General features: G+C 38.6%; 1 protein-coding gene across 27 annotated transcripts in view; it reads right to left on the minus strand.

Annotated features, from left to right (window-relative positions):
* ZNF438 (zinc finger protein 438) overlaps positions 1–13762 on the minus strand; it is a 150241-nt gene that overhangs the window by 104920 nt on the left and 31559 nt on the right. For 15 of the 27 annotated variants that reach the window (XM_064479460.1, XM_064479476.1, XM_064479474.1 and 12 more), the window contains 2 exons: positions 13092–13142; positions 4977–5392 (listed from right to left, as the gene is read on the minus strand). The gene's annotated coding sequence lies outside the window, so the exon portion shown is untranslated. The remainder of the gene's footprint in view (positions 1–4976; positions 5393–13091; positions 13143–13762) is intronic. The other 12 variants (XM_064479480.1, XM_064479473.1, XM_064479467.1 and 9 more) reach the window with 2 other exon arrangements.

A 13762-nucleotide genomic window follows, 5' to 3' on the forward strand; every position in this document is an offset into this window, starting at 1 on the left:
TTCTTCCTCTATTTTCTGAGTTACTTCTTCTTTAAATGTTTGACAGAATTCACCATTTAAAACAGGGATTATGGGTTTAGAGGTTTTTGGGGGTTTTGGTTTTGGTTTTGTTTGGTTAGTTTGTGTGGAGAGGTTTTTAACTAGGAAATTAACTTCTTTAATAAATATGGTGCTAGTCTAATTTTTATCCTTCTTTCTGAATATTTCAGTAATTCTTGTTTTCCAAGAACTTTATCCATCTCATTAGTTTCAAACTTATTTCCAAAAGACGTTTGTAATATTCCTTCTGCACGCCTTTAATTTCTATAGAATCTGTAGTGATGCCTCCTCTTTCAATCCTGATATTATAATTCAGTAACATGCACCTTTTTCTTTATTTTTCTTGATTAGACTAGCTAGAGGTTTAATTATTTTTTTCCAAAGAGCCTGCTTTTGGTTTCCTTGATTATCTCTGTTGTTCATCTGTTTACTATTTCAGCAATTTTTGTTCTTCTGTTTATTATTTCCATCCTTCTACTTACTTTGGTTTTAATTTGCTCTTCTTTTTCTAGCTTCTTAAGGTGGACATTTAGACCAATTATTTTACACCTTTCTTCTTTTCTAATATATGCATTTAAAGTTAAATATTTGTCTAAGCAATGCTTTAGATATATCCCAGAAATTCTGATGTGTTTTTATTGTGATTCATTCCAAAACATCTTTTCATCACCCCCTTTTTTTCTGACCAATGTGTTAGAAATATGTGATGTAATTACAAATAGTGAGGATTTTCACACTATCTTTCTGATATTGATTTCTAACTTAGTTATGCTGTGGCCACAGAATATTCTCTGCAAAATTTCCATCATTTTAAACTTAATGAGACTTGTTTTACACATTAGCACATGGTGGCTATCTGCGAATGTTCCAAGCGTGCTTGAAAAGAATGCATATTCTGCTATTGTTGAGTAGAATGTCCTATAAATGTCAATGAAGTCACGTTGGCTTACAGTGTTATTAAGTACATCTATGTCCTTCCTGATAGTCTTTCTACTAATTCCATCAATTCTGGCATGGGTATTAGAATCTCCAACTGTAACTGAAGATCTGTTGATTTCTTCTTTCAGTTCTATCAGTTTCTGCTTCATGTATTTTGACAATGTAGTATTGGTTTCATTTAAATTTAAGGTTATTATTTCTTCTGGATGAACTGACCCATTTATCATTGTGAAGTGTACCTCTTTACCCTTATTAATACCACTTGTAATGAAGCCCACTTTGATATTAATACAGCCACTGCAGTTTTCTCATACTTAGATCTTACACTGTACATCATTTCCACCCTTTTATTTCTAACCTATTTGGAAGGCTATCTTGGCTTTTTATTCAATCTGACAATCTTTGCCTTTTGATTGGGGGAGATCATTTACATTTAACGTGATTACTGATACAGCTAAACTCAGTCCTATCACGTCATTATAGGTTTTCTTTTATTTGGCCCATTTGTTCTTTGTTCCTTCCGTTCTTTTTTTTTTTTCTTTCGGATTAATCTTTAGGATTTCATTTCACATTCACCACTGGTTTCTTACTAGTTAAAACTCTTTTCTTGAAAACCATTTTAGTGGATGCTCTCTTTAGCTTAAGACAACCTACCTTCAAAAAATATTATTACACCACTTCAGGTATGAGACCCTTTACCACAGTGTGTTTTCTTTCCCCCAGCCCATCCTTTGAACCATTGATGTCATATATTTTACTTTCCTACATATGCCATAAATCTCACTAGATAGACACTGTCATTATTTTTTACTTTAACCAGCCAGTTTCTTTAGAAACTACAACTGAAGGGGGAAATGTTATGTTTATCCACACGTGAACCATTTGCAGCTTTCTTTATTCCTTCACATGGTCCAAATTTCCAACTGGTATCATCTTCCTTTTGCCTAAAGAACTTCCTTTAATATTTCCTGCAATGCAGGTCTGCTGGTCATGAGTTGTTTCAGTTTTTGCCTTTAGAGTTCTTATTTCTCCTTTATTTTCTTCCCTCCTTTACTTTCTAAAGATATTTTTATTGGCTATAGAATACTAGGTTGACAATTTTTTTAGCACTTGAAAATTGCTATTAAATTGCATTCTGGTTTGCAGTTTCTGATGGCAAGTCTGCTGCCATTCTTGATTTTATTCCCTTGTATATAATACTTTTGTATTCCCCCTGCCTGTTTTTCAGATTTTCTCTTTATCACTCATTTTCAGCAATTTTCTTGATGTATTGGGGGGGGGGGATATTTGTGTGTATTTTGCCAAGGTCTGTTGAATTTCTGGACCCTTGGGTTTGTATTTTCTTCAAATTTGGGGAAATTTTAGCCATTATTTTTTTTCTCTTTCACCTTCCCCCTAAAATCTGAGATTACAATTACACTTATGTTATACCCGGGGTTATGATCCTATGAGACACCAAGTTGCTGCTCATCTTTTTAAATCTTTTTTCTCTCTGTGCTTTTGGTTAAATTCTAAGTTTTCAAGTTCACTGAACTTTCCTCCTAAAAGAGCTAATCTGCTCTTAATCCCATCATGTAAAATTTTTATTTCAATTACTCCATTTCTCTGGGTGCTCCAATATTTTCTTTCTTCTATCTTCTCTTTCATTCCTCATTATGCTCATGTATATGAACCATACCTACAATAATTGTTGTAATGTCTTTATCTGTTCACTCTAATATCTCTGTCATTTCAGGGTCTATTTCTATTGGCTCCTGGTTATGGGATTTTTTTTTTCTCCTGCTGCTTTGTTTACCTGGTGATACCTGATTGGATGCAATCCGTGGTTTATTTCATCTGGCTGAGCGCTGGATTTTCTTGTCTTTGTTTAAAGAGTGTTGGGTTTCTGGCAGACAGTTGTGACTTGTGGATTAACATGATTCTTTTGCGGCTTAGTTTTAAGCTCTTTTAGGGCTTGTGTAGAGGAACCTTTACTCGAGGGCTCAATCTTACAGGGATCTGGTAATTTTTCATTTCTCACTGGCAAGGTGTCCTTGCCAGTTTCGGGGGGGTTTTACCCTATGCATACACAGTTTGGTGTTCAGTCAAATTTTCAAGAGCACCCCTACGGAGATTTCGGAAATTCTTGCTCTGTCCAACACCCACCTCTCTAGCAAGGTGAGATTTTGAATGCATAGGGCTATTCTAACCTGCCTCCTTGCTACTTCCTTCCCAGAGCCATAGCAAGAGTCAGGTCCTTCACTTTTACATTTGGTTACTGAACTTTGAAGGTTGAAAGGAGAACTGCTGTCCCTCTAAAAAAAAACCCGCTGAGCAGGCCTCACCAGGAGAGGAGGTGGCAAGATAAAAGGTGCTTATTTTCAATATTTTTTTTCTTTAGGAATTGAATACCAAAAAAATTTACAAAAATTGAAAACAAAAAAGTATTCATCTGATTATTCTTATTCTTAAAAATATTTGTGCTTTATTATTTGTGTTGGTACCTAACAAGCCCTACAATGAAGCCCCCACTAAACCATCAAATAGCTTATTCATTGATTGAGAAAAAAAAGTGAGCAGATGATTTGAGGGCAGTTGAAGAGAGGTAAGTAGGTGGCAGGAAGAAAATGATTCCTCCCAGGCTAGGCTGTTACGAACCAAATTTGAGTATATAGTTATCTGACGTTGTAATAACATTCATAATTATGATCTATATCTAGAAAATTATGCAGGTTCACGACTGAAAACTAAAAAATGCCAAATATATAAGGATGAAAACATATGCCATCTGTAAATCTATCAGTAAGAGGATAGTACTTGTGAAAATAAGGCATGTGTCCCCACAAATATTGCTAAGCATATACACACGTACATATATGCATACATTTATATACATGCATACATCTGTCTTAATTTAAATTGAAATAATAGTACACATCCCACTTTTGAACCTCCTTTTCATTCTGTTACAAACATAGCTGAGAGTCACTAGCTTGTCCAAAAATGTGATTCTTTGCCAGGAACTGGACTAGGGTAAGGTACCCCACCCATCGCCCCTGGGCCCTGGCCCTGTTCTTAACAAACATACCAGGAGCACAGCAAAATTCTTGCCGCTCAGAGTGGGCTGCATGTAGAAGCATTTGCATGATCTGGGAACTTGTTAGAAATGCAGAATCTTGGGCCCTACCACGAACTTAATCAAAATCTGCATTTTAACAAGATTTCTGAGTGAGTTAATCAAAATCTGCATTTTAACAAGATTTCCGAGTGAGTTGTACCTACGTCACAGTCTGAAAGGCGGTCAGTCCTCAGCCTAATCATTTTCCCCGTTACTGATCTGCTGTATTACTTTCAGTTACTTTGCTATGACAACATCACACAGAACTCCCCTGCACATCTTCCCGTTCATGAGTAATTATTGTATTAGGAGGGACATATTCAAGTGGGGATCCTAGGTCATTATATTCGCTTTTAAATTTGTAACTTCTTTATAGCCAGTTTATAATGCCTCAATTTCTGGTGTACAGCACAATTTTTCAGTCATACAGGAATATACATATATTCATTTTCATATTCTTTTTCACCGTGAGCTACTACAAGATAATCTGTAACTTCTAACTAGCTGTGGTCTGAGAAACCAGTTAACCAGGTTTCTTAGAATTCAGTCAGAGAATTCAAAGCTCAATAGAACAAATGGTCATAGAGTTGAGCCCGAATCCCAGCTCTGACAAAACAAGTTGTGTAACTGCGCAATGATGTAAACTGTCCGAGACGTATTAGTTTCCTCATTTGTTAAGTGGGGTTTTTAATAGTATATACCTCACAGGATTGCCGTGCAGATTAAATTAGCCAAAATACATAAAGGACTTAGAACACAGTAAGTTATGTCTGTGTTTACTACTGTTACTGAGAGGAAAAATGAGTAAACAAAGATTCTCTAAGTGAACCTAATATTCCATCTTAAGGTCTGAACTTTCAAACATCATCTATATGAAGGTTAAACACATCTTTCATCTCACCTCATGTCTAAGCAGCTGAGTCTGACAGATAAGTGCACTGCATTTGAGAAATTGCTTTTTCCCTTTCTTTAGTACTTCATTATCGGCTTTAAGAGGAGTGCAGATAAACTGGTCTTCTGCTAAGGCCAGGCACAAAACTTAATCTAATTGTCTAGGGCAAGAGATGACGAGCCGTGACACCTGTGCACTGATCCTGGCACCTTTCCAATCCAGGAGATGCTGCCGCTTCTCTCCTCCTGGGAGGGTCCCTGGCTCAAGTCAAGACAGGACATCAGTGCAGGAAATAATCCCAACTGTACGTTTTTGGGTCAGAGCAGCAGTTTTGTTTGGGTGAAGTCCAAACAGTAATCAAGAAGGCATCAAATCTCGAAGAGGGAGAGAGATGTGCTGGGAGAGGGGGCAGCAAAGTCAGGAGCCTGGAGGAGACAGAGAAACAAGGAGAGACTCTAGGTGAGAACGTGTTAGAGGGTTCAGGCCTTCCTTTGAGTCAGAACAGTGTATTCATCCGAACACTGACTCCACGTGGGGTGCCGAGCACGTGTGGGACTGGGGCGGGTGCTCAGGGAGCCGGGTCAGGTGGGAGGCAACTTCGGGATGTGGCATCCTGTTACTAGGCGCTAGCTACCAGAGCAGTCCAGTAGAGAGGACTTCCGTACCACAGAGGCCCTGAAAAGTCACTCTTCCCCGTATCACTCCTTCCAAGTTCCACCGTCCCGCCGTGATAAGAAATCTACATTTGCGTTGGTAGCCTTATTCAGGTCTAACTAAAAGCACTTGTAATTTAAAGTTCTCTATTACTTAAATCACATTTTTGTCTTTCCAAGAGAAAGATGAGGGAATGGCTGTACCACCCTCAGTGAAACACTGGAACACAGTGTCTATTTCTCGAAGAGTTTCTGGTCTAAGGGACAGGACAAGGTCAATTTCCCACTCCAGCAAACTCTGACCAAAGGCTATTTCCAAATATCATGCTCTTTACTTCTGACATTCAGCACACTCTATTTAATAACTAAATCTATGTAGGGAGAGGAGGGTATAGCTCAGTGCTAGAGCACGTGCTTAGCATGCACGAGGTCCTCGGTTCAATCCCCAGTACCTCCACTAAAAAAAAAATTAAAAATAAATAAACAAATAGAATCCATTCAGGGATTTGTGCATATACATATAATTTATTTTGGACCTAAAATCAATCAAAATCCATTTTAAATAAAAAATGAGAGAAGGAAAAATGCCTCAAAGTGAATTCCTTGGCTGAGCACTTGTGCACCTGACTAGCTTGACGGTAGCTCCTTTCATACCTCATATAGTGGGAACTCCCCTAAGAGGGGCTTCGTGCTTTAGGGGTAAAAGCTTCCAAAGCAAATCCAGGAGAATGAGCCCGAGGAGGATGCTGAGAATGACTTCTCTGAAGATTCTAAGACCCGATAAAAGCACAGAGTTGGGAAGCCCTTAATAACCACTCTCCCCTCCTCCAGAGCACTTTTTCCTCCGCAACATCCCCGGAGGTCGGTCACCCTCAACTTGACACTGCCTGTGACAAAGGACCCACTGTCCTCGGTAGCAGCCGGGTCTATTTATATGCAGATGTCATTGTTACCGATTTATTCACTAAAGTGCTCACTGATCAGTTCTCTCTCCCAGTCACTTCTCCCCAGCAATCCCAGCCATGTCTTTCTGCAGCTCTAGGTCTCCAGCCCCTCTTACACTTGAAAGCAATTCAAGTTACAGAAATGTGGAATAACAAAGCTGCAAAACTTCTAGGGCCACCTCTCCCTCTACATGCACTAGAGAGCCTTGGAAACTTACGTCTCTGGAAATCCGACTCCTCTGGTACCTGGCTAAAGGCTGAACTGGTTGGAATGAGGGGGGAGGGGGCGTAGGAGGGATTTAGCTGATTCCAAACAAACTTGGAGAATGTAAGAAATAGCAAGCGAGCAGCTGTGCCTAGGGCAAAATGAGCAGGACTGGGAGCCAGGAGGAAACGCCAGGGCAGAGCACATGGGGCCCGGCAGAACAGGGTAAGACACAGAATTTTATCCTGCGTGTGATGGGTAGCCACTGAAGGGTTCTGGACAGGGGAATAGCAGGAACTGTTTAACACTGAAACAACCACAACAACAACAAGACTTTTGCTCCCATATGTAGAACTGACCGGAAAGGCACAAGGAGATTAGGATGGCCAAGTAGAAGACTACGCCTATCAGCTGAGTAACTGATGATGGTGATAAGTTAAATTATATCAGAGTAGTTGGCCGGGGGGGGGGGCACAGCAGAGGGGATCTGGGATGTATTTTGAAAGGAAGACATCTAAGTCTCTAAGCCTTAGTGATAGGCTGGATGTGGGTTAAGAAGGAAAGAGAAAAAATCAAACGTGACTTCTCGTTTTAGACCTGAGCAACTGAGTGGACCACTTACTGAGATGAAGGAGGAGGAGGAGGCAGAACAGGCTTGGGGAAGAGAGTTCCAGAGTTTCAGCGCAGACACGTTAGGTATGCAAGGTTCATTAGACCTCCGAATAGAGATGCTGAATAGGCAGGCACAGGTGGGAGCCTAGAGCTCAAGGGAGAAATTACAGTGAAGAAATAAACCTGGGAGGACAGATGGCATTTAAAGTGAGGGATCACGTGACATCACAAAGAGAATGATGTAGAAGGCAGACAAGAGCCAAGCTGTAAAGAATGCCAACTTTCAGAGACCATGAAGGAGAGGTGGGAGCAAAGGAGATTTTGTATCTGACATGTATTTTATGCTTTCAAGTTTACGAGGGACTGGAAATTTAGAGCCGCAGGAAGACAGAGCTAGAACCGAACGGGCAAAGTTACAGAGAGAAATATTTTCACCCAGTGTAACAAACGCTACAATGAATCAGTTGGCAACATTCTTAGTCTTCCTCAAAAAGCAACTGGAATTATTTTATATCTACAAACTACAAAACCCATAGCCAGCCATCATAATCTTCTTCAAAAACCACTTTCAAAGTCACGGGCAACTCTATTTCTGACTCCTGGCCTGCAGACTGACTCTGGATCGCCACATATCACATGCCAGCTGCTCAATTACCCCATCCTCGGCCTCTGGCATGTGTCCTAGCTTCCGAATCCAAGTTTTCACCCCCACGAACAACTTCGAGTTGCCCAACTCTGACCAGGAGGCATGCTGAGATCATGTTCCCCAGAGCTGCCAAAAGTTCTTGGCGGGTGATCAATGAAGCACACAATGAGTGAGTGTTCAGCAATTAATCAGGTGACAGAGAACAAGTGACAAGTTCGGGGAACAGGAGAAGGAGCCAGAGCAAGGCTGGAACGGGGGGCAGGAGGCTGTACGCCAGGCTTGTCACCCCCAGGGGAATCTGCTCTAGGTCACCTGGTGTGATTAGACATCCTTTTACACTGGAGAGTTGAAGTCACCTGAAATTTACCATGTGTCCATGGATTCTGGGTGCACCGGCGGCTGGCAACATTCTAAACTGAACTGTAGATACCACACACCACGGGTACTGGCTGTTTCTGCCCCTACCCTCAGGGCCGGCCTGGAGACACCTGCCCTGATCCTAGCCTCACCTATGATGGAAATTCCAAACTGTCTCGTAGGTGTTTGTGAAGATTAAATGAGATCATGGTAAATAAAATACTTGGTGCACAGACACTGCTCAGTACCTATTAGCTTTTCTCATTTATACTTTCAATGACCATAAAACAACAACCAGTCAGCTGAACAGTAAAGCATGTCTCCAAAAACAACACTTTTTGAGAAAATTGAAGTGTGTCAACTTCTGGTGTACAGCACAATGTTTCAGTCACACACACACACATACATACACACGTCCTCATCTTCTTTTTCATTACAGGTCACTACAAGATATTGAGTGTAGTTCCCTGTGCTGTACAGAAGAAATCTGTTGTTTATTTATTTTATATATAGTACTTAATATTTGCAAATCTCGAACTCCCAATTTATCCCTTCCCACCCCCTTCCTCCCGGTAACCATGATTGTTTACTACGTCTGTGAGTCCATTTCTCTTTCATAGATTAGTTCATTAGTGTCTTCTTTTTTCTTTTTCTTTTTAGATTCCACATATTAGTGACATCATATGGTATTTTTCTTTCTCTTTCTGGCTTACTTCACTTAGTATGACAATCTCCAGGTCTATCCATGTTGCTGCAATGGCATTATTTTATTTTTTATGGCTGAGTAGTATTCCTTTGTATAAATATACCACAGTTGCTTTATCTAGTCATCTGTGGATGGATATTTAGGTTTATTTCATGTCTTGGCTATTGTAAATAGTGCTGCCATGAACACTGGGGTGTATGTATCTTTTCAAATTACAGTTTCCTCTGGATGTATGCCCAGGAATGGGATTGCTGGGTAATATGGCAAGTCTGTTTTTAGTTTTTTGAGAATCTCCATACTGTTTTCCATAATGGCTGCACCAAACCATATTTCTACCAGCAGTGTAGGAGGGCTCCCTTTTCTCTACACCCTGTCCAGCATTTATCGTTTGTGGACTTTTGAATGATGGCCATTCTGACTGGTGTGAGGTGATACCTCACTGTAGCTTTGATTTGCATTTCTCTGATAATTAGTGATATTGAGCATTTTTCATACACCTATTGGCCATTTGTATGTCTTCATTGGAGAAGTGTCTGTTTAGGTCTTCTGCCCATTTTTGGATTGGGTTGTTTGATTTTTTGCTATTAAGTTGTAATGAGCTATTTGTATATTCTGGAAATTAAGCCCTGTCAGTTGCATCATTTGCAAATATTTTCTCCCATTCTGTAGGTTATCTTTTTGTTTTGCTTATAGTTTCCTTTGCTGTGCAAAAGCTTTTAAGTTTAATAGGTTCCATTTGTTTATTTTTGCTTTTATTTCTATTGCCTGATAATTGCTACCTTTATTGATCTGTTTTGTCTTACTGCCCTGGGTAGCACCTCCAATAAAAGGCTGATGAGAGTGATGAGCGTGCACATCCTGACATTGTTCCTGATCACAGAGGAACAAACATCACAATGTTTTCCATATTTGATCATTAAGCAGAAACAACACTTTTAATGATCTTCAAGCATAGAAAAATACTAAAAGGCTTTTTTGTTTGTTTGTTTTTTATGTATAAACTATTATATGATCAGTGGAATTTGAACTTGTCCTGAAAAACATGCTCCTCCCTTTTTCTAAACTTTCCTGCCAAGGTTAGAACAATTGTACTGCATAACTCAGGAGTAAAGATATAAATTCTTTTAACACGAGATTGATAACACCCAATCTGAATAAATACTATCAAGCAAAACAGAACTCTCCACGCCTACCAATTATTCTGCAAGAGTCATGGAGGCCTGAGTCTGTTGTTTTAAATGTCTCTAATCCTTTAAGTCTAATATAGTTCTATTTCCCTTTATTAAAGTTCAGTTTAACAAAAATCACTGAAGTTGGCAACAGTAACAGGAAACCATTTCTAAGACCAGCATGGCTATTTTACTTTTATTAATGAAAAGTTATGCAATAGTTTCAGCAAATGACACAGTTCCCTTCTTACAGTCTTTTAATATTTATAGAAATTTAAGAGTTATACTGCCAGAGTTCATTTTGGAAACAGAATTTCAATTATCTGACAGCCATCAATCATCGTAGCTGCACTACAGAAATGGCTGTGTAAGCCATGCTCCTCCTTACTCATGCTCTTGAACGACAGGTCGGCTGTGTCTAGCACTTGACCTAGAAGCTCAAGTCGGTGTGACTGAACACAGCTCCGCTAAAAGGGTCTCAACTCCAAACCACGGAGGCATATCACTGGCCTCTTTGCCTCTAACAGTACATTAAAGAAAAAGAAAAAAGATTAAAAAAAGAAAAAAAATAAAATCAGTCCACTGGGAACTGTTTAAAGGGCCTGTTTGTGTTAATAGAAAGAGCCGTAAGCCACCCAAGAACACGTGCATACCTTAAAGGAATCAAAGAGCAAGTCTGCAACCAAGTACAAGAAGATGTTCACGGACACCACGCCCATGTCCAGAAGATGAAACCCCACGCCGCCTATGAACTGAAGAAGGGAGCCTACAGTCACATATTTCCCTGTATCTCTATTTCATGGAATCTGAATTTTTCTAAAGGTAATTAATAATTTTGATTTTGCAAACTATTACTGAGAAAAGCTACTTCTAAACTATAATTTTCAAATAAATACACCTTGAGTCTTTAGGCCATTTGAGTTTATTTTGGCCTACGGTGGGAGGGAATGTCCTAACTTCATTCTTCTACACGTAGCTGTCCAGTTTTCCCAACACCCAACACTTACTGAAGAGGCTGTCTTTTCTCCATTGTCTATCCTTGCCTCCTAGAAAACACAGGCAAAACATTCTCTGACGTAAATCTTAGCAATGTTCTCCTGTGGCAGTCCAACAAGACAATAGAAATAAAAGCAAAAATAAACAATTGAGACCTAATTAAACTTACAAGCGTTAGCACAGCAAAGGAAACCATAAGCAAAACAAAACAACCACCTATGGAATGGGAGAAAATATTTGCAAATGATGCAACTGACAAGGGCTTAATTTTCAGAATATACAAATAGCTCATTATAACTTAATAACAAAAAATAAATAAATAAATAAACATCCTAATCAAAAAGTGAGAAGATCTAAACAGTTATTTCTCCAATGAAGACATACACATGGCCAATAGGCACATGAAAAAATGCTCAATAACTCTATTAGAGAAATGCAAATCAAAACTGAGTATCACCTCACACCAGTCAGAATGGCTATCATCCACAAATGATAAATGCTGGAGAGGGTATGGAGAAAAGGGAACCCTCCTACACTGTTGGTGGGAATGTAGGTTGGTGCAACCATATGGAAAACAGTGTGGAGATTCCTCAAAAAACTAAAAATAGACTTACCATATGACCCAGCAATCCCACTCCTGGGCATATACCCAGAGGAAACTAATTTGAAAGGATACATACACCCCAATGATCATGGCAGCACTATTTACAAAATTTAAGACATGGAAGCAACCTAAATGTCCACCAACAGATGACTAGATAAAGCAACTGTGGTATATTTATACAAAGGAATACTACTCAGCCATAAAAAAGAATAAAATACTGCCACTGAAGCAATGTGGATAGACCTGGAGATTGTCATACTAAGTGAATTAAGCCAGATAGAAAGAAAAATAACATAGATCACTTATATGTGAATCTAAAAAGATGAGACAAATGAACTTATTTACAAAACAGAAACAGAAACAGAAAACAAACTTGTGGTTTCCAGGGGTTAATGGGGGATGGAGGGATAAGTTGGGAGTTTGGGATTTGCAGATACTAACTATTATACAGAAAAGAGATAAACAGCAAGGTCCTACTGTACAGCACTGTACAGTACCTTAAACTGCATTCAATACCTTGTAATAGCCTATAATGGAAAAGAACATGACAAGGAATATATATATATATATATATTCAGTTATATACATGTAACTGAATATGCTGTGCACCAGAAATTAACAAAACATTGTAAACCAACCATACTGCAATAAAATTAATAAATACACTTTGATTTGGGGGGGGCAGTTAAAGAAAAATTTTCATTTTGGAGTAATTTTAGATTTACAGAAGAGTTGCAAAGATACTACAGAGTTCCTGTATTTCCTTCACCCACCTCTCCCTAATGTTAGCATCTTACACAACCGCGGTACATTTGTCAAACTAAGAAACCAATGCTGGTACACTACTGTTACCTGAGCTACAGACTGCTTGGATTTCACTAACATCTCTTTTTCAGTTCTAAGATCCAATCTAGGGCACCATGTTGCATTTAATCATTTTTTGGGGGCTTTAAGTTTTGAAATACGCCAAATTCATATGTTTATTTACAATATTCTCATTATAATTATTATAGAAAATAAACCTATAGCTCCCTAGGAAATACGACTTACTGGATATCAGAGAAATGATACATTATGATTCATGTAAACATATTTCTACTAATGTTTTAATGAGGAGAAAAAGAGGTAAATCACTATAGTAAGATATGCCCCACACCCACTTTGTCAGGAATCTATGGAATCAAATCATTTAATTTTCAGAAATATCTCTTCAAAAAATGCTTGTCACTTACCTATCCCCCAAGGCTCCAGCAGAGTCATACGATAAATCCTTTTAATTAGTCCTGTAACAGAACATGAAGTATTATCATAATCATATTCAGATAATCCATTTTTATCAAATATACATAAAACTGCATTCCTTTCATTCCCAAATTTCATTTTTAATTACTCTATGATATTTTTATTAAGACAACAAAAGAACCAGTTTAAGGAAGAATAATTCCATAAATGTATTACGTCTTTAGTTTAAAAATGAAGGCATGAAAAATTTAATAGAAGTTTAAAGATGAATAGAAAATGTTCTAGAAAAAAAAGAAATTCCATAATGAACAAAACTAGGGAGAATGCTTCACATTCTTTTCCATGTGCACAATGCTGTAGAAATTACTAAATAGTCACAAACAAGTGAATCATATTGAGGGCACAGCCTGTGTGAGGGGGAAACAGTAATCCAGAGTTTGGGGTTAGCGGATTTTTGGAAAGACATGAGTCTGGTAAAGTGTCCATATGTGTCAGTTTGCCTGAGACAGTCCCAACTTAAGTCTGTTATCCAAAGGTCCCACCCAGTTTATTATTTGTCCTGGATTTTCCATTTTTTAGTTTAGTTTTGTTTTTTTTTTAATGATAGCATTTTAAGTCAGAGCATTTACTTCCAGGCTCTGCTATGTTCTCGTTGAGCAGT

The sequence above is a fragment of the Camelus dromedarius genome, chromosome 26 (genome assembly GCF_036321535.1).
Source record: "Camelus dromedarius isolate mCamDro1 chromosome 26, mCamDro1.pat, whole genome shotgun sequence".
Taxonomy (NCBI): domain Eukaryota; kingdom Metazoa; phylum Chordata; class Mammalia; order Artiodactyla; family Camelidae; genus Camelus; species Camelus dromedarius.